General features: G+C 36.8%; 1 long non-coding RNA gene across 1 annotated transcript in view; it reads right to left on the reverse strand.

Annotated features, from left to right (window-relative positions):
* LOC134744254 (uncharacterized) overlaps positions 1-1064 on the reverse strand; it is a 120193-nt gene extending 119129 nt beyond the window's left edge. The window contains exon 1 of the long non-coding RNA XR_010128071.1: positions 926-1064. This is a non-coding gene — a long non-coding RNA (uncharacterized LOC134744254). The remainder of the gene's footprint in view (positions 1-925) is intronic.
* Positions 1065-18751: the final 17687 nt, after the last annotated feature.

Here is an 18751-nt window from a genome sequence, read left to right on the forward strand (position 1 = left end):
ATTATATTGCAATAGCATAATGTTTCCAAATTTACCTTTATTTGTAAAGATATTTTAATTATTTATTCAACTTATGCATGCTTCTCTTAAGCATTTTGAATGATTCACGGTTAGTTTCACTAGACAACACAATACGAAAGGTAATCACGGTCCATATACCGGTCAATATAAGTCTTATGCATGCTTGGTAAATGTGGGCCCAAATGAAATCGCGCTATCATACAGCCAATATGCGAGCGCATATATCTGTCGTTTCTTTCTATTTGCGCTATCTAGTGGATAAGTTATCCATGGCCTCACTGTAACTGAGCACCTCCGTCCGAGTTTATGACCAGCCTGCAATATTGTGCGTGGAAAGTTAATGAAAAGGAAACACCGCAAAATTACACACGCAAGAAAATACACCAACTTTATCCTGTACAATAATATACGCCTTGGAAAATTACGTAACAAGGCCCAACTTTTATTGTACCTCGTTGTCGTGAACAACTCCTAACACGCTCGTTTATTAACTAAATTAACCGAATTCACAAAATTATTAATTCCACTTTCCGATACGCGTTACTATAAAAATACGTAAATCACCAATCACCATAGGTGTACATCTACAATATTAAATAAAAGAGCTCCCTCAATTTCTTCAGGCGCCCATCATCAGATCCTGATTTGATGACATTAACAACTAACTATTCCAAATCTGTCAAGTTGTCTTCGAGAAATCGGGAAACATGCATAAAAAAGTCGGACTCGCGCACCGAGGGTTCCGGACATTACACAATTTAAACAATGTATTTTTTATGTGAAACGTGAGTGAAAGGTAAATTGCGGTTTACGATTTATGACTTATTAAATAAAACTACCTACCTAAGTGTATCTCGCGCAAACTATTCAGTTTAGAAAAAAATGATATTAGAAACCTCAAGACCTATCCATAGATACCCCACACGTATGGGTTTGATGTAAAATAAATTTTGAGTTTTAGTTCTACGTATGGGTACCCCCAAAATTTATAGTTTTTTTTTCTATTTTTGTGTGAAAATCTTAATGCGGTTCACAGAATATATCTACTTTCAACAGTATTATTATAGATTCGGAAAAAGTGGCTGTGACATACGGACGGACAGACAGACAGACAGACATGACGAATCTATAAGGGTTCCGTTTTTTGCCATTTGGCTACGGAACCCTAAAAAGCAAAGATCCCGACGAGTGAGAACAACGCCTTCGAAACATTGACGTTGGTTAAAAGATATATTTACGTCTTACCTCTGTCTTATGATAGTAAATAATAACAATATTTTAAAAGATATATTTACGTCTTACCGCTGTCTTATGATAGTAAATAATAACAATATTTTAAAACATATATTTACGTCTTACTGCTGTCTTATGATAGTAAATAATAACAATATTTTAAAATATATATTTACGTCTTACCGCTGTCTTATGATAGTAAATAATAACAATATTCTAAATGAAATAAAACTATGAAAACGGATTATAACGGATTATATTTTCATAGTTTTATTTCATGAGTAACTATCGCGGTAACCGAAGACAATATAATATTCTAAATGTCAAAATGATTTAAACTTTTTGGGGTGTAAGTTCTGCCCGCTAAATATATAAAAGCCGACTTTTAGCGGGCTATTGTAAGAAATATATCGTATTCTAACGACGTTATTAACTACTCGTAATTACGTTACCAAAGAAAAAAAATGAACGATTTGTGGTAGTTAGGTAAATATAACAGGTATATATTTATTCTCTACCTAATTCACAAATTACATTAAAGACACACATATATCAGATCAATCTAGTTATTAAATCCCTCGTTATATAAATATGGCAATAGAAACCAATGAATTGAAATCAATTTCACTATCAATTTAATGTGGCTGGGACCTGAAAAGCGTTTTGTGGCAAAGTAAACAGAAATCTCTCCGAGACGAAATCGTTTTATAAAATAAAGTAAGTCCAATAATTCACCACTTCGTCGCTCCTTAGAGGGTGAGATATATAAAATGGAGAAAAACGTCCCTAATTCAGTTTGCCCCCGTCGAACGGTGTACGGCAGCCACTAGATCGAGTTCTCGTTTACTAACAAATGTAGGCGAGTTATACGCTAAAGCCATCCAGTGTAACGTTGACCTCGATCCGTAAAAACTAAGCGTAACTGCAGAGGGCATCTATGGTCTGTCTCAGTGTTTGCTGAACTGAATCACCTGTGCTTGATTGGAATAAGACTGACATTTCAAACGCTTACAAAACACAGACGAATCGAACGTTCAATCGAAACAGGCTCTTTCTACGCATAGTTGTTAGGTATTTCGGGGTCAAATAAATTTGGAAATCCAAAACCTGAAGACCCGTGCTCGCGCGGCAACATGGCTAGGTATTTACACCGAGTGGAGAAGGAAGTAATATCTATCAATGGATGGAGCTTACTCACCTGCTGGCAGCGATGACTTCACTTACTCACTGAGATCTTTGGCGGCGCGATGTCGTGTTGCTTTTTGTTTAAGCTTAAGTAGGTATTCTCCAATACTTTCGTGGAGCGGGCTAGTACGATCTTTTTGATCTTCTATTTCCTATTGAAGGATGTAGTTACCTTCGTAACGTAGTTTTAAAAAAGACCTAAAGCACCACTTGGTTGTTTGTCATAGGGATGATTTCTGCTTGCATATTTATGCTAGTAGCGTCTAACAAAGTGGATTCTTTGCCTCAAAACGAAACGTACTTATAGAAAAAGCAGGTATATCAAAAATGTGCCTTTGCACATTTGCGTATTCCACCTATTCCTTATGAATAAAAATAAAACAACACACGAAATCTTATTGTTTAGAGCGGTCTCATCCACACAATTAAGCTTTACTCGTATATCACACGCGCTTATGGTAGGTACTACTAATATCTATACATATAATAAAGCGGAAGAGGGTCGAAAGTCTGTACATGGAAACGATAACAGAACACGTTCCAACAGTTTTTAGAATTTTTGTCTGTTTATCTGTTTGTCTTCTTATCTGTTTGGTCTGAACGGATTTTGATGCAAACTTTACTAATCTGTCGAGAAAATCTACGGCCAGGTTATAGGCTATGAAAATTTGAGAAATTTCACCCCTAACGGGGTTAAAAAGGGGATGAAAGTTTGTATGGGGTTCAAGACATTTTAAGCTAGCAATTTGAAACTTATAGACGAAAAGATATATTATTGAAATACAAGAAAACTAATTTCAGCGTTTTTGAAAATTCTCAAAATAAGGTTGAAAGTTTGTATGGAAATCAATTTTTTTTTCGAGTGCGTTACTTGAAACTTAGTATATGGGCATATTATTATAATACAGGAAGTGATTTCAGCGTTTTTAAAAATTCATCCCCTAACGGGGTTAAATGGGGGTTGAAATTTTGAATCCATTACACAAATGCTTTGAAACTTCTTAGAAAGGCATAATAGACGATTACAAAAAAGTAACTTCACCGTTTTTGGAAATTTAACCCCTCAGGGGGTTGAAAAGGGGATGAAAGTTTGTCTTAGGGTGCAAATTTTATTTTAAGCTAGGAACTTGAAGCTTTGCAAAAAAGTATTATATTAAAAAGCAAGAAAACTACTTTCAGTGCTTTTGAAAATTGATCCCTTAAGGTGGTAAAAAAAGGTGTTGAAAGTTTGTATGGAGGTGAAACATTTTTTGAGTGCGGAACTTGAATCTTTATATAAAGGCACAACGACGACTGGTCACCAGTGTCACCACAAAAGTACCCTACACTCGATTTAGTCGTAAGTGCAGGTCCTAAAATACAAAAGATTTCCTTTGGCAGGATTGGATTTAAGAAGTGGAGCCACCAACATTTGTTATGTAAATATGTAAAGGGGGGGGGGGGTCTCAACTTTATCTTGATATCTATATCATTTAAGCTACTAGGCCAAGTTTGGTATCGTTTTCGTATAAATCAGGGATGCCGAATTCATTTATGATATCAAAATGACACCATTCCGAAGTAAAAACCCAATAAATATGATAAAAATACTTTTTTTAAATTCCTCTTCACGCTTAAATCGGTCAATCACGCTGAACCAATTTAATTTTGAATAAGGTCGAAAAAAACTGTTGATATTGGAGTGTAGTTTTATTTAGCGGTAGCTAATTGTAAAATATTTTATCTGGACTACAGTCCTCTAGCGTATCCATCTGTCAACTTTATTCAAGTTCCGCCTCCAGGGGAAAGGGAGAGAAATTAGGGGTGAATTAGGCGCTTACTGACTGACACAGACCGAATTCCACGCGGGCGGAGCCGCGGGCACAGCTAGTAGGTGTATATTATGCGTAGCATATTTTTGTGCGCTTCGATGTGTAAGATATTTTTGCATGTAATTTTACACTTAAAGTAGGCAAACAAATTGTGTTAAGTATCATCTTACTAACACTCGAACTATTAGCAAAACAATCCCAATGAAAACTAATTAACAAGATCCAATCTTCATTAACTCGAATTGCGAAATCAACCGGCTCCGAATTCTCCGATTTCGACGAGCTTGAATACTAGACGAATTGAGTACATTATCTTTAGTTACATAGCCTTGCTAGTTAGCTGCTTGTTCGCAGTGGAAACTTGTCTACGTAGGAAGACAAGACGAAGGGGGTGAAGTGGCTTATGCACCCACCTCCACGCAAATTGTTACCGCTTCTTGCTTGATTGTAGATGGCGGACGCTCTAGGTGTAGTTTGAGATTGCAAACTGAACTCGGGAAATTTAAAATATAACATAAAGCTTAATGTGTATTTACTTTATACTGTTACCCACAATATGTGACACATATGACATACCTCATATATATAATAGGAGTTATAGGTATAGGAGGCATCCCAGGATTCCCAGGCTTAGGGGACAAAATTTCTTGTTTTTTTTAAATAATAAGTCGAATTTAATTATTAAGTATGTGAAGTATGTCTGGGTTTAGACTTTTTTTTATGGCATAGAAGGCAAACGAGCAGACGAATCGCCTGATGGTAAGCGATTATGGCGATTACTGTCGCCCATGGACACCAGAGGGGTTGTAAGTTAAGTACCTACTAGGAGAAGAAAGTATTTTCATTTTCACCGGTGCTGTAGTCTTCATAGGGTCGTCGGGTTTAAATATACAAAAACAGAGATGCATGTTGCTGTGGCGTGGTGTGGTCATGTGAAACATGTGGACAGTTAGTACTTGTTTGCGTAGACATATCATGTACTGTGCCAAGTTACATTCGAGAAACGAAACGTAGAACTACGAACTGCCAAGTTACAATTCAGTGCGTTAAAATTGAAAGCGACCGTAGCATTACTATATAAGCAGTACATATTGTAATAATCAGGGCTTGTGGAGTTAGGGCACGTAGAAGAGCTAGAAGCTTGGCTCTACTACATGAAATCTGATGACTTTTTGACAGCAAGAGCCATATGGTTTCGTCTTGGCAACATTTTACATGAAAATGTTTTGGAGGGATTTCACATCTTTTTGTAAGTTGCTTATTCAAACTCAAATAATTTATTTCAGAACAAAAATCCCATATAAAATTACATTTAAAATAAAAACTAAATTAAAATTACAATTTTTATAAATAAGTTCATACAAAATTTATTTCCCCACTGTGGCATGGAGTTGAATCCATCGCCGCATTATCGGGGAGTCCCACCTCTCGGCCAGTGTTTGTAGGATGTTGTTCGTGGAGCCGCGCACACGTCTCATCATGGAGGCGGCCCGCTTCCTGATTACGGCGTAAAAGCCATTAATTTGCCACTTCGCAAATATCGCGGAGGCGCTGCAGTGTCGTGGCCGTGGCAGCCCGAACACGCATCATTATACCTACCTACTGGACGCGCAGGACGCTGTATGTACGCTGCGTGCGCCCAAAAATAGTACATTACTACAGAGGCCGGGAAGGAAGGGGTTGCCGGCCGAATAGAATATACGGCCGAACGTAGTGAGGCCGGATAGTTATGAGGCCGACAACCCGTTTTCACGCCGATGTATGTATAGTGCTTTTCTCAAACGTTTAATATAGGTATATAGTTTGTCAAAGGACTGTCTTATTTCAAACATAGACAGAGAGAATCATACTATCTTTGTCTTACACTAGTACTAACACCCAAAAGAAAAGGATGAGTATAGTTTTTTTTGTTCTTATTTACTAACAAGATTTGCTTGACCAACTATATATATCAATCAAATATCGTTTTTTTTAAAACTAGGAGTATTCCAGCTTCCAGCGTAGCAAAACCGTCTCGTGTGATGCGGAAGGGTCCTGGATTTTCCCCAGGCTACCATCCCCCACACAGTCCTACCGCTCGAATGGCCATAGTGCCATAGAGCCCGTCAGGTTAAAAAAAAATGGCTGAATGCCATGATGCTGTGCCACAATTATATGTGAAATAGAAATTAAAAAAAAGCCACTTCCCGGCCTAGGCCTGCAACTTTGTATGAAATTTCATTAAAGACCTCTCGTCTAGCCGCGCCTGAAACGTGATATTTCCCAGCCTAATATAAGGAACGTAATATCAATATTACATAGCATGTTTGAGAAAAGGGTTACTTTGACTGTATCAGTACAACGTGCAAACCGCCGGGCCAGCTCGCTCTTAACTGCGTTATATTTAAGCCCCATGGGCCTCCGCGTATGACTCACGTAAGTCACAAATGCTGATGACAACAAAAATCATCATCATCCTCCTAGCGTTTGTCCCGTACTGTGACGTGGTCCGCTTTCTAACTTTTTTCCTTCCACTTCGCTCTATCTTGGACATCGGTTTCCGCTAACCCACAGGCGTTTAAATCTTTGGCGATGACATTACGCCACCGCTGCCTTGGTTTGCCCCTCCTGCTTGGACCTGGTAAGGTAAAGCTAAGGGCTCTGTTGCCTACGTATTCAGGCGGCCTTCTTTTGACATGCCCAAACCACCTCAGCCGACTTTCTTGGAACTTATCGGCTACGTCTCTCACTCCGAGGCTACCACGGATGTGTTCGTTTCGAACCCTATTAGTGGAAGCCGCTCGACCCCAATTTCAAAGAAAAACCGCAAATCGATGTACAGGTTAGCCGTTTGGCACAGGCATATTAGAGGTCTAAACAATTTTTTTGACCCGCAGTTCCTAAAAAAAAATCCCTTAGGAGGGGAGTGCTGAAACATTATTTTTTTTTGTATGGAAAAAAAAAATTAAAACCTTTCGTGTGTGGTATCATACGCAAGGGATTTCTGAGGCGATTCTAAATACCACATCATTACATTTCAGCCATTTTTTAAATTAAAACAAAAACAGTTTTCAAAACATATCAAGTTTGGGCTCCTCCAGATACGATATGGCTGATTTTTTTTTGTACAATATACCACAAATGATACGTGATATCCTCATATCCAACACCAAGAACGCAATTTTGAAAATAATATCATTAACAATTAGGGAATGCAAACCGGTTAACCGGTTAACCGAAAAACCGGTTAACCGAGACATTTTATGCTCGGTTAAAAAACGGTTTTTGGAGCCAACAACCGGTTAATAACCGAAATGATATTTATCGTATGAAACGACCTAAAAAGGTATAAAATAGCTTCGCTGCCATAAGTGAGTCTTATGATGGTCTTGTACACGAGGCCTTTCATTTTTATCGGCATTTTACTGTCGCAGGTCACACCAGTTACCTCTCTCCACTCGGCCCAGCTCCAGGCTCCAGGCGGCCGCAATCCTGTGTTGAATGTTGGTCTCCAGTGACCATGATGACAAAAAAAATATTTTGTTAATTTTTAGTTTATTTTTGGGGTCTATTTCTTGCGCATCAGAGGTGACTTTTTTCATAGCCCACTCTACTTTGCATCTAGTCTATTATTTTATCTAGTATGAAATTAAGTTTGTTTGGGAAAACCCATTCAAAATTCCATCCGCTAATTTAAAGGGTGGGGGGCGATTTAGTAAAAATCCTAAAGTACATATTTATACATATTTTATAACAAGGAGTCCCTATATCAATTTTCAGACCTCTAGCATCAAAATTTGCGGAAGTCTCATACAAACTTCCATCCCCTAATTTAAGTGGTTGGGGGTTGACACAGTATATTTAGAACTTAATGGCATAAGATGGAAAATTGATATGCCGCCGACTGTAGGTAAAACGGAATTTTAACATGTTAACTATGTACCGAAGCTTAAAATGGTATTAGGTGTAAACTGCATCTACAAAGTGAACAGGCTGCAAAAGGTGATTTGTTTTTAACAAACACGGCTTAATGTAAAGGCACACATGTTAAAACAGAGTTTGTTTACGAAAATGCTCGCTGGTTTCGTATTTTTTATCGTGGTTTGACATAGACTACCATTTATGGACTCTGCATTATGAAACGAATAAGAAGACTGGCAATCGCCCCGCGAAAACGCTCTTTAACTTGCAAAACACTATACCGCGAACACAACATCTCCAACACCATTTTATAACACATTGATCCTTGTTAATCTCATGGAAGTGTTTTTATGGATGTTTTGTATAAAGTACGCCCTTCGTTACATTGAATGCAGATTTTCACGCCGCTCCTGTGTGGGTCATTAAGTTACTATACGAGTATATAATATGACGATATATTGCATTACTATACGAGTAACATACGCTCATACACCGGAGCGACGTGCGAATTCGCATCAGTGTGATAAGTTGATAACCGCGTATTAGCGAATAAGCAATAATGTGCTGTAATTCCGCTAGTCGTTTATATACTCTACCTATATATGGCTCATCTAGTATGTATGTAGTCTGTGTTGTTTGCATAGTACTCCGTTCTGGCTTCCTGTAACGAATGCTGAATCTACGCGTTCCTTGGATATATGTTTTTTTGTGCAGGAAAGTGGGAATCTTTTTGTAAGGAAACGATTAAAAGTAGGTAGGTATCGGCTTTTTATTTTGGGCTCTGTATTATGAGCTGTTCACTTTGTCTGACGACTTCAATATTTTTCACCTCCCGTATCCCCGAAAATTAAGGATAGTAGGTTAGGTATCGAACTACTAAAACCGTCCTTCACGTTGTTAAGTTCTGAACTAAAATTGTAGACCTTTGTTTTGTTGTTTTCTGTAACTTCAAGGAACAAGAAAGGGTTAAAAAGGCAAATTAGAACTTATGGTATCCTTGTATGCTTCGTAATCACCTATCTTAGCGGTTTCATGTTTTTTGGCGACGGAACCCTTTTGGAAAGCGAAATATTTGACGAAGCCCCAAATTAACAATGTTCTATTGAACTGGTTATTGTCTTTGTTTTCGTTTTTTTCGCGGAGCCCCCACAGACGCCCTGCGCACTTTGAGAATAGCTGATTCTACAGCGCAAAAACGTTCGGCCGACTGGGGTTGGTTTCAGTTTAGATTTTAGAAGGATGCTTGTTTTAATCAAATTCGGTTGAGTATAAATGAATTAAATATATGCATAAATGAATGAATGAATTAATTTTTTTTTTCCTAGACGAATATAAAACGAAAACTTCACACTGTATTTTCAGCCGAAATATCTAAGAAAAGTATAGTTCCATCGAAGAAAAGTTATACATAATGCAAAGCAGCCTATTTATCTGGTTGCGTGTCGGTGGCACGGTGCCTCCGACAGCTAACGCGAGATTAGATCTGCGTCTAGCCGGCATCATTTACTCGTTTTAAGTTAGCGGAGAACGCTAACGTCATGAAATATGGAAGCACAGTGAATAATAAATACGTCCTATATTGGATCCCGTAAACTGTCATCGCCCTGCCTTGGCTGTAAGTGGATCGCGGGGCTGAATACAAAAGGGAGATCCCCTGATAATGGTTTTTAGAATCTTCTTTCATCCGGCTCTTTACAGCTGATCGATTAGGAATTTCGATACGCGGTTGGCTGTGGGAAGGTTAAGCTCTTGCGGAAACACCTTCGAAAACTGTAGCGTTAAATTTAATACCTTTTTCGCTAGTCAATTTCTACGTTCCTGCTAAAGTTTTTAAACGCCAAGTTAGACCGAATTTTATCCTACCTTATAACCATATTTTCATAAATGCATTTTTCTTTTTGAAAATGTGCGCGCGACCGGCCCCTGGTAAAGTAACCATCATATTCAATTTACATTGGTTCCGTTTTCATACATTCTGAATATTTTTCTCGCAATATCTGTGCATTTTCCGTACTGGCATGAAAGGCAAATGGATTAGTGGCTTTTAACGGAGCCGGCATCCGACAGCGGCGAACATATGCATATATCTAGAAAGACGCATCAAACTAGGTACTTTATTTGCACTATGCTTTTACAGAAACATTGTGAGTCCAACTTATAACCGAGATAGTGAAGCGTAGGTGCTTAAATTTTTTGTTCTGCAAAATAAGGGGCTTTTTATTAGAAGGTCAGCGTAAAGTCTGGTTGCGTAACGCAAGTCAATTGTGTTTATCAGTTTATGTACATTATACTCTTAGGGCCACTTGCACCATCCCACATCCCTTTCGCAACCGCCACTCACTCTCATTTTTATTATTTAACGAATTGTTGTTTATTTTTATTTTTGCATCTTGTTTGTTTTAATTAATCTTGACGTGTCTTTTATTATTTGTTTTATACTGTGTTAGTATTCTTAGAACTGCACTAGTTCATGGCCCCGACGGAAGATCAGCGCTAGCCCAGCCAGGCTAGCACCATGCTGAGTCGGGACCATTTCGTGGCTTATATTATTTATGTTGTGTTTCCTATGTACGTGTTTTCCTCTTTTTTGCCACGAATAAACGCTATCTATCTATCTAACCCGGGGTTATACCAGTGTCAAATTGTACTGGGTTAGTGAATGGTGCAAGTGGCCCTTAGAGACCAAACGCATGGGCCAAGTTAATGTTTCTTACGTACACTCGATTTGTCTTAATTATCCGAGTGTCACAATGAATGTCAAGTTAAACAATGAATGTATGTCAAGTTAAACAATGAATGTTGCCAACATTCAGAGGCCATATTGTAAAAAAAGAAAAATCTACATACCTACTAGGGATTTAAAAATCATCTTTAATTTTCATTGATAGTTTTTGGTGTTCCGTACCTCAAAAGGAAAAACGGAACCCTTATAGGATCACTCGTGCGTCTGTCTGCCTATCTGTCTGTCTGTCACAGCCCATTTTCTCCAAAACTACTGGACCCATTAAGTTGAAATTTGGTACACATATGTAAGTTTTTAACTCAAAGACGGACATGTAATAAATTTAGAGAAAATTAAAAAAACACAAAAGGTAATCACGGTCTATATCCCGGTCAATATAAGTCTAGTGAAACTAACCGTGAATCATTCAAAACTCTAATTTTAAATTAAAAAAAGTTTTTCATAGTATATCGTGTTACATATCAAATGAAAGAGCTCATTTTGAGAATCTCAAATACATATTTTTTTGTAATTTTAAAATAAAAAGATTAGAAGTTATTTAAGAAAATAGCCAAAAATGACCACCCCCCCCCTTTATCTCCGAAACTATAGGGTCAAAATTTTTGAAAAAATACACAAAATAGTGCTTTACCTATAGATGACAGGAAAACCTATTAAAAATGTGCAGTCAAGCCTGAGTCGGACTTAATTACTTAGTTTTTGATCCGACCCTACGGGGTTTTAAAGACTCACGTTTCACATAAAAAATACATTGTTAAAAATTGTGTAATGTACTCCTTGGAACGCGAGACCGACTCCGGTTTTTAAATATGAATGACTCGCTGTCGGGTTTATTTTATTTTTATTTACTTTTGTTTATGAAATAATTTTCGGAGTCAAATAAGCTTTCCCTAAAATTGCGTTTTACCGTGGTGGTCATCAACCCATTTCAGAAATAGTAAAAGTCGATAATACTCGTAAGTATACCATACCTTAACAAAGGTGTACTTCCTTTTTGGCGAAATTTATTTCGCCAAATTTCACTTCGCAACCAACTTTTCGCCAAAGTTTCATTTGGCAAACCAATCGTTGGCACAACCTTACTTCGATCCAACCTAACCTAACTCAACCTAGTACGTCATTTTCATTTCGCAAGTATGGGGTTGGGAAATGAAATGGTGAACCCCATACTTGCGAAATGAAAATGACGTACTAGGTTGAGTTAGGTTAGGTTGGATTATGTAAATTTGCGAAATGAAATTTTGCCCAACAAAAAAAAATATGGGATAAATAGTTTGGGAACTGAAAGTTTGTCAAGTAATTTTCGCCGAAACATCAGTAAACCCTTAACAAAATAACAATGAAAATGTTTGTAATACGCAGGCTTGAGCTGTTCCTAGAATGCGGAATGATAAGGCGTGGGTCTGGGCCTAAGTATCCAACAATTTACTTTAAAACGCCACATTGTCCCCGTATTATTTTTATAATAAATACATTTTTGTATACACGACACGTTCGCCAATCCCCTTCCCCTGCGCCTCGTCTGAATAAAACGCCGCAATGGTCCTAATTGCAGTAATTATGAAACTCTTCGCTCGTTGATGAAAGTAATTTTTCTGCAGGGACTACCAATTAGACATTACCAATTAGTACGAAGAGGAGCCATTTGTAACGTGAACTTCGAATTATGCCGATAAAAATAAGTTGACAATTTCATGCTGAATTTAACTTCAGACGATTAATTTTCTAAATCGGTTCTGGCAGGGCAGGAGTGGCAGGGTTAATGTTTTAAACAACTTATAACTCTGGTGGGTAATCGAGACTAAAATGGGAACGATTAAGGTTTTAAAAATATCAACTTGGTTTATTATTGATCTGATACGACCTTGACACGAGCAACGCAACTCGTTACTATAAAAAAACTTATAAATAAGCATGGTACAGTGTTGTTCCTGTCGAATTTAGGGGTTGCCGTTAAAAGCGTTATATTGCCGTGCTTAAAGTGCGTAAAAAGATGTGTATTCGAACTTACCTATTGGACACTGTGTACATTCACAAAAGCTAAAAAAATGTAAAGGCGCTATTTTATTTTTGAGGGAACTCATCGAATTTTTTTTTGTTAAGACTTACAAAAGATTAAAAACATGATATTTGCGGTCCCGAGGACGCACATCCATCAGAATTCTAGGTAGCTCACGTTTACGCTCAGTGAGAGTGAGAGAAGAACACGAGCCTACGGGACCTTAATTGTTGTTGGCCGCCTTGGTATCTTTACCATTAACCGTAGGTAACATATATAAGTATATTAATGTTACTAGTATATAAAATTACCCATTTTGTAATTGAATTCAGTGAGTTCACATGATGAATGTGGATATGATGTTTGCACAGCTTTATCCTTTTTAGTATAGCCCCAGTTAACGGCTTCGGGACACTTCTGGTAGGTAGTATGCGGCTTCGCCTAAAACTACTTAAGTCACTACTCAATGTATACTTTGCCGTGGGGTGTTTAAGTTCGACATGTTCGAGTTGTTTTATTCAAAACTCATTTAAAGTTGCTTTGGGAGACCACAGATCGACAGCTTATTTTCACCGGCTCGTTTATTGCAAAATGAACCTTACAGACCGTGAAAAAGTCGTTATTTGTAACTCGAACTACTTTAAAACATGAGGTTGTGATGGTAAACAGCGCAAATACTTGGGAAGGCTTAGACTTCTTATTTGCATATCTTGTAAATTAATTGGGCACCAAATATAATGACGACCAAAAATACTTTGGTACCCTAAATAAAGAAATCTCTTTCACCAAAAAAAAATACTAAACACCAAAAAAATAAGGTCCAAAATTACAAAACTACCACCTGCTTAAATCAAGACTGCACTTCAAATTGTATTCAAACACCAAAAATCGTGAATGATCACCAAATATAATGAATGACCACCAAATCTTGAAGAGCAAATTAATGCGATATTTTTACCTAAATAAACCGCTATGATTACCAAAAAATGTATACATATTACCAAATAAAGTAAAATGATGCCAAAATTACAAGCCCCTCCCGCTCAACCCCCCGTACCCCGCACCGTACGTTAGAACTGCGACCCTTACAGACACGAAATGCTACTATAAAAGTGGGTTAGGTTAGGTTAGAACTGCGACCCTTACAGAAACGAAATGCTACCAGAAAAGTGGGTTAGGTTAGAACTGCGACCCTTACAGAAACGAAATGCTAGAAGAAAAGTGGGTTAGGTTAGGTTAGAACTGCGACCCTTACAGAAACAAAATGCTACTATAAAAGTGGGTTAGGTTAGGTTAGAACTGCTACCCTTAGAGAAACGACGTGCTACAAGAAAAGTGGGCTTGGTTGGGTTAGAACTGCGACCCTTACAGAAACGAAATGCTACTAGAAAAAGGTGACGAAGAGAATTAATTAATTTAATGAAATAACGAGATGATAAATATTTGCACATTTTTATTAAAATGTGGTTAAAAGTTTGGTGGTATTTATTATTTTTGGGTCTACAATGATTAATTAGGAGTCATTTGCTTTAATAGGATAGCAAAACTAACAAATTTGGTTACAATTTCACATTAAAATGGAGTTCTAATTTTGGTAATCATTAAGTATTTTTGGGTTTACAATGATTAGTTTGGAGTCATTTGCTTTAATAGGATAACAAGATTAAAAATTTTGGTTATAATTTCACATTAAAATGGAGTTCTCAGTTTGGTGATGATTTACTATTTTTGGATTAATAATGATTATTTTGGTGTTATTTGTTTTAAAAGTATAAAAAATGGTACAAATTTGGTAATCATTTCTCATTAAATAGGAGTTCTTATTTTGGTAATCATTCATTATTTTTGGTGGTAAAAACGATTTTTTTGGTGTTAAATTTTACTAAATCTGGTGATCTGTTAAAAACATGCCAATTAATTGGACGGTAAGTTTCGACTATGTACTTCTATGAAAATATTTTAATCTTTTCTATTCATGGTCGCTTTACAAATTAATAGTTAGGTTCTTCACCCAATGGGCTGCGTTTTCGTATAGCATAAGTAAGTCCAGAGTTCCTTTTTGGGCACTCGCGGACTATGTGTTAAATGGACTGTACAGGTAAATCTAAATAGTTATTTATGAATTGTAATATGCCGTACAACTAAATAAATAAATCTTTTCTTTTCTTTATTCTTCTTTATAAGTATCAAACCTTTCACTGAGCAGAAAAAACGTGCATTACATGGCAATACAATTATTTAATACTTTTACTGACGATTTTAAAGCCCTTCCAATAAAACTATTCAAAAAAAAATTATTTGACCATTTGATAGAGAACTGTTATTATTCAATTGATGAATTTTTGACATTATGTAAATTATAGGTTATAGATTTTACATTGTTTGACTATTGATACATTTATAATGCTCTATAATTATTGAATATTTTCACATTAGACAAATTGTAATCTTAAATTATATTTACAATTTATGATTTTATTATTAATTATTAATTGTACTTTTATTATTTTTCAATGTGACATTTTATTTTAATGGAGGTTTAATATTAGTTAGTAATTTAAGAATATTTGTACGCCATGTATTATGGTAAATCAAGGACTGGAAACAATATTATGTAACAACAATTTATACCCTTTATTGCACAAATAAACGATTCTATTCTATTCTATTCTATTCTATCAACTTGATAAAGTTTTCAGATTTTAATTGTTTATTTAGGCGAAGTCAAGTTTTTTGTCGCGCTTTTATTTAATACTAGCTTTTGCCCGCGACTTCGTCTGCGTAGAGTTAGTAATTTGGGTAGCTTATTTTTTATCCAATCGATTCCCATACAAACTTCCACCCCCCCATTTTCACCCTCTTAAAGGATGACTTCTGGGATAAAAACTACCCTATGTCCTTCCCCGGGATTCAAACGATCTCTATATCAAATTTTAACTAAATCGCTTCAGCGGTTTAAGCGTGAAGAGGTAACAGACAGACAGACAGACAGACAGACATACTTTCGCATTTATAATATTAGTATGGATTGGCTTTCGTAGCGAGTCGTGTCATGTTCCAGTTTACGATCCTCGAAATGGGACGAAACGTAATCGAACGGATTGCTTTGTCGTTTGTCGTGCGGTAATCGACTAAATGACGCGAGTAATCAAATAATCTTAATATGTTCGAATCTCATGAGGATGTAGGAGTTAGAATTACTGTCTTAAAATGCACCGCTGTTAAAGAAAATAAAAGGAATGTCCTGGAATTGCACTTTAAAACCTATTGTGCGAACCTCCAGCGGTGTCAGCAAGGTTGCATTTTCATCACTTGTCACTATGCCTGTCACTTTCGCACTTACATACTTGTAAGAACGTGACAGGCATGGTGACAGGCGCTAAAAATGCTACCGTGCTAAGCCCGATCATTGAAGGTTAAATAGGAGAACTTATCGTGGTCTGTGATGACCAGGCGAAGCAAAGCATTTCAACGATCAGTCGTATTTTAAGAGTTATGAGAAACTACTCGTAAACAGTCTAAACATAGTGTTTTCTATAACCCCATATTTCATGAGAGTATCTAACTAACACCTCATGTAGGCATTACAACTCTGGCACATTTAAATAGGTACGTAGTTATTACTTATTATCTGCAGTCATTTTACAATTATTATACATGCCATACGATAAAAAAAAATCTGCTGTAACCCTCAATTTAACAAAGACATTGTATACATTGGTATTTCTTATAATATATTGTCGACATGATTTTTAACAAGCTGTTTAGTTATTCATAATAATTACCATTACTACAACTTCCTATACATACTATTCCAAATTACACTCATATTTATTACAAAAATTGAACGTTTGGCCACCATGGAGTGAAGAGCCGTCCATAAAACTCTATTCCCACCGGTTTGCTCAATGCTGGGTACGTTTGATGTCCTCCCAGAGCAGTGCGTCCTGGAACCACCGAAATGGTTAAGAATTATTATGTTTGTTATGATTTTATTTAAGACGTCATTTAGTCCCATCTGTCCCTATAGTTTCTTGTTTTCGCATTGGGTCGAAAGAACATTCGCTGCTTGAAAACCATAGTGCTGTTACTATATATAAATTTAAATGATTTGTTCTTAAAAATTTAACCTTTGAATAATCGAACAACTATCGCTTTTAAAGGGCGATTTCTAGGAAGGTTTTTGCTGTTGACACTACTGGGAATATCCACCAGAATCACAAAGTGTGTTTGTACTGTGTGGGTGTATGTTTGTGCAGCGTGTGAGAGAAAGGGAAATATTAATATTCACAATGAGAACAAACAAAAACGAAGAGCGAACTTCATTTGAAGTATTTATTTAAATTCAAGTTACATTTTGTGCAAGCATTATTCATTCTCTCAATTTTGAAATCCATTGTCTGTGTCATGGCATGGCAACACCAAACTTTGCACTGCGCAGCCGCGAAAAGAACAAGCGTTCAAATGGACCAATCAAGTTAGTCTTGATTGTCGGTTGTAAAAATGTCGGAATGTAAAAGTTTTCTCAGTGCATCAAACTAAGATTTATATTAAAAATATTGTGAAAAGTGAACTCATATTTACCTAAAAGGATTTGTAATATAACTATAAGTGTGTGTGCATAAAGATATACGCTGGGCCCGGTCGAAACATTTAAATCTGTGCATGAACAATCTAGCGCACATCGCCGTCGTCGCATGTCATCAAAGAGGTATGTGGATTCATTTTTGGTGGTTTGTGTAATGCTAGTACAGTTAAAGGTTTAACCTATGGTTTACAGTTAGCAATTATAATATCGAAGGCAAAAATACACAACATAATTTGGTCCATCGAACCGGGTCATTGACCTTTAATTCGCGGTGCGGTCAATGTAAATAAATACGTGTGTTTATTTTGTGTGTTTTCAAAATGGCGAAGAACAAAACAAATTATATTCGGTTTAATATAGAATGCGACTGGTTGCAATCATCTTTTGAGATGATAAAATCCGAGATTAGTTCTAGTATTTTAGCGGCGAGATTACGAAAGTTGGAATCTCATTTCGATAAATTGACTGTGGCGTATGAGGGTTTACTTGAAAGTCTCGAGGTGGAAACCGATGGTGAAAAGATCAAAGAATATAAGGCTCGCTATAAAAATGCTGATATGCAGTATAATCATTTAGATGCATTGTCCTTGGAAAAAATGAACTTGGAGGTCGCAGCGGCCGTGCCTTCAGCACAACGGCCTCGCCTCCCACAAATCCATCTTCAGCAATTTGATGGCGATATATTTGCTTGGTCCGGGTTTATGAGTCTCTACACCTCGTTGGTCAAGTCAAGGACAGATATTTCAAAAACTGAAAAATTGCATTATTTATTTTCAAACTTATGCAATGAACCGAAGTCATTAGTTCAACATTTGCCTATGACAGATGCTTCGCTAGATGTAGCGCTGGAAATTTTGAAGTCGCGGTATGACAATAAACGGTTGCTCGCGGATAGTCATATTTCGCGTATTTTGAATCTAATGCCTATTAAAAAACAAAGCGCATTACGGGCGCAAATATTGAATCCTTTACTTGAGTCGACACGGGCCCTTAAATCTTTGGGTTAGATTATCGAAATTATACGAAATTATCTATTGATATTAAATCTCGGTTTGAACAAGTTTATGGAGGCGTGAAGAAGATTCCTGCATTCGAAAACTTGGTTGAATTTCTACAAAATGAATGTCAACTTATTGACACTGCTAATACGTCAGAAATAATCGCACATAAAACGGGAAAAAGCGTAAATATAATTGAACAACGCGTAAACCATGATAATTCGATTCCTAGTTTGCGGTGCGCTTTTTGTTCTGTGTCGGGACACGTTATAA

Source organism: Cydia strobilella, chromosome 9, assembly GCF_947568885.1.
Source record: "Cydia strobilella chromosome 9, ilCydStro3.1, whole genome shotgun sequence".
NCBI lineage: Eukaryota > Metazoa > Arthropoda > Insecta > Lepidoptera > Tortricidae > Cydia > Cydia strobilella.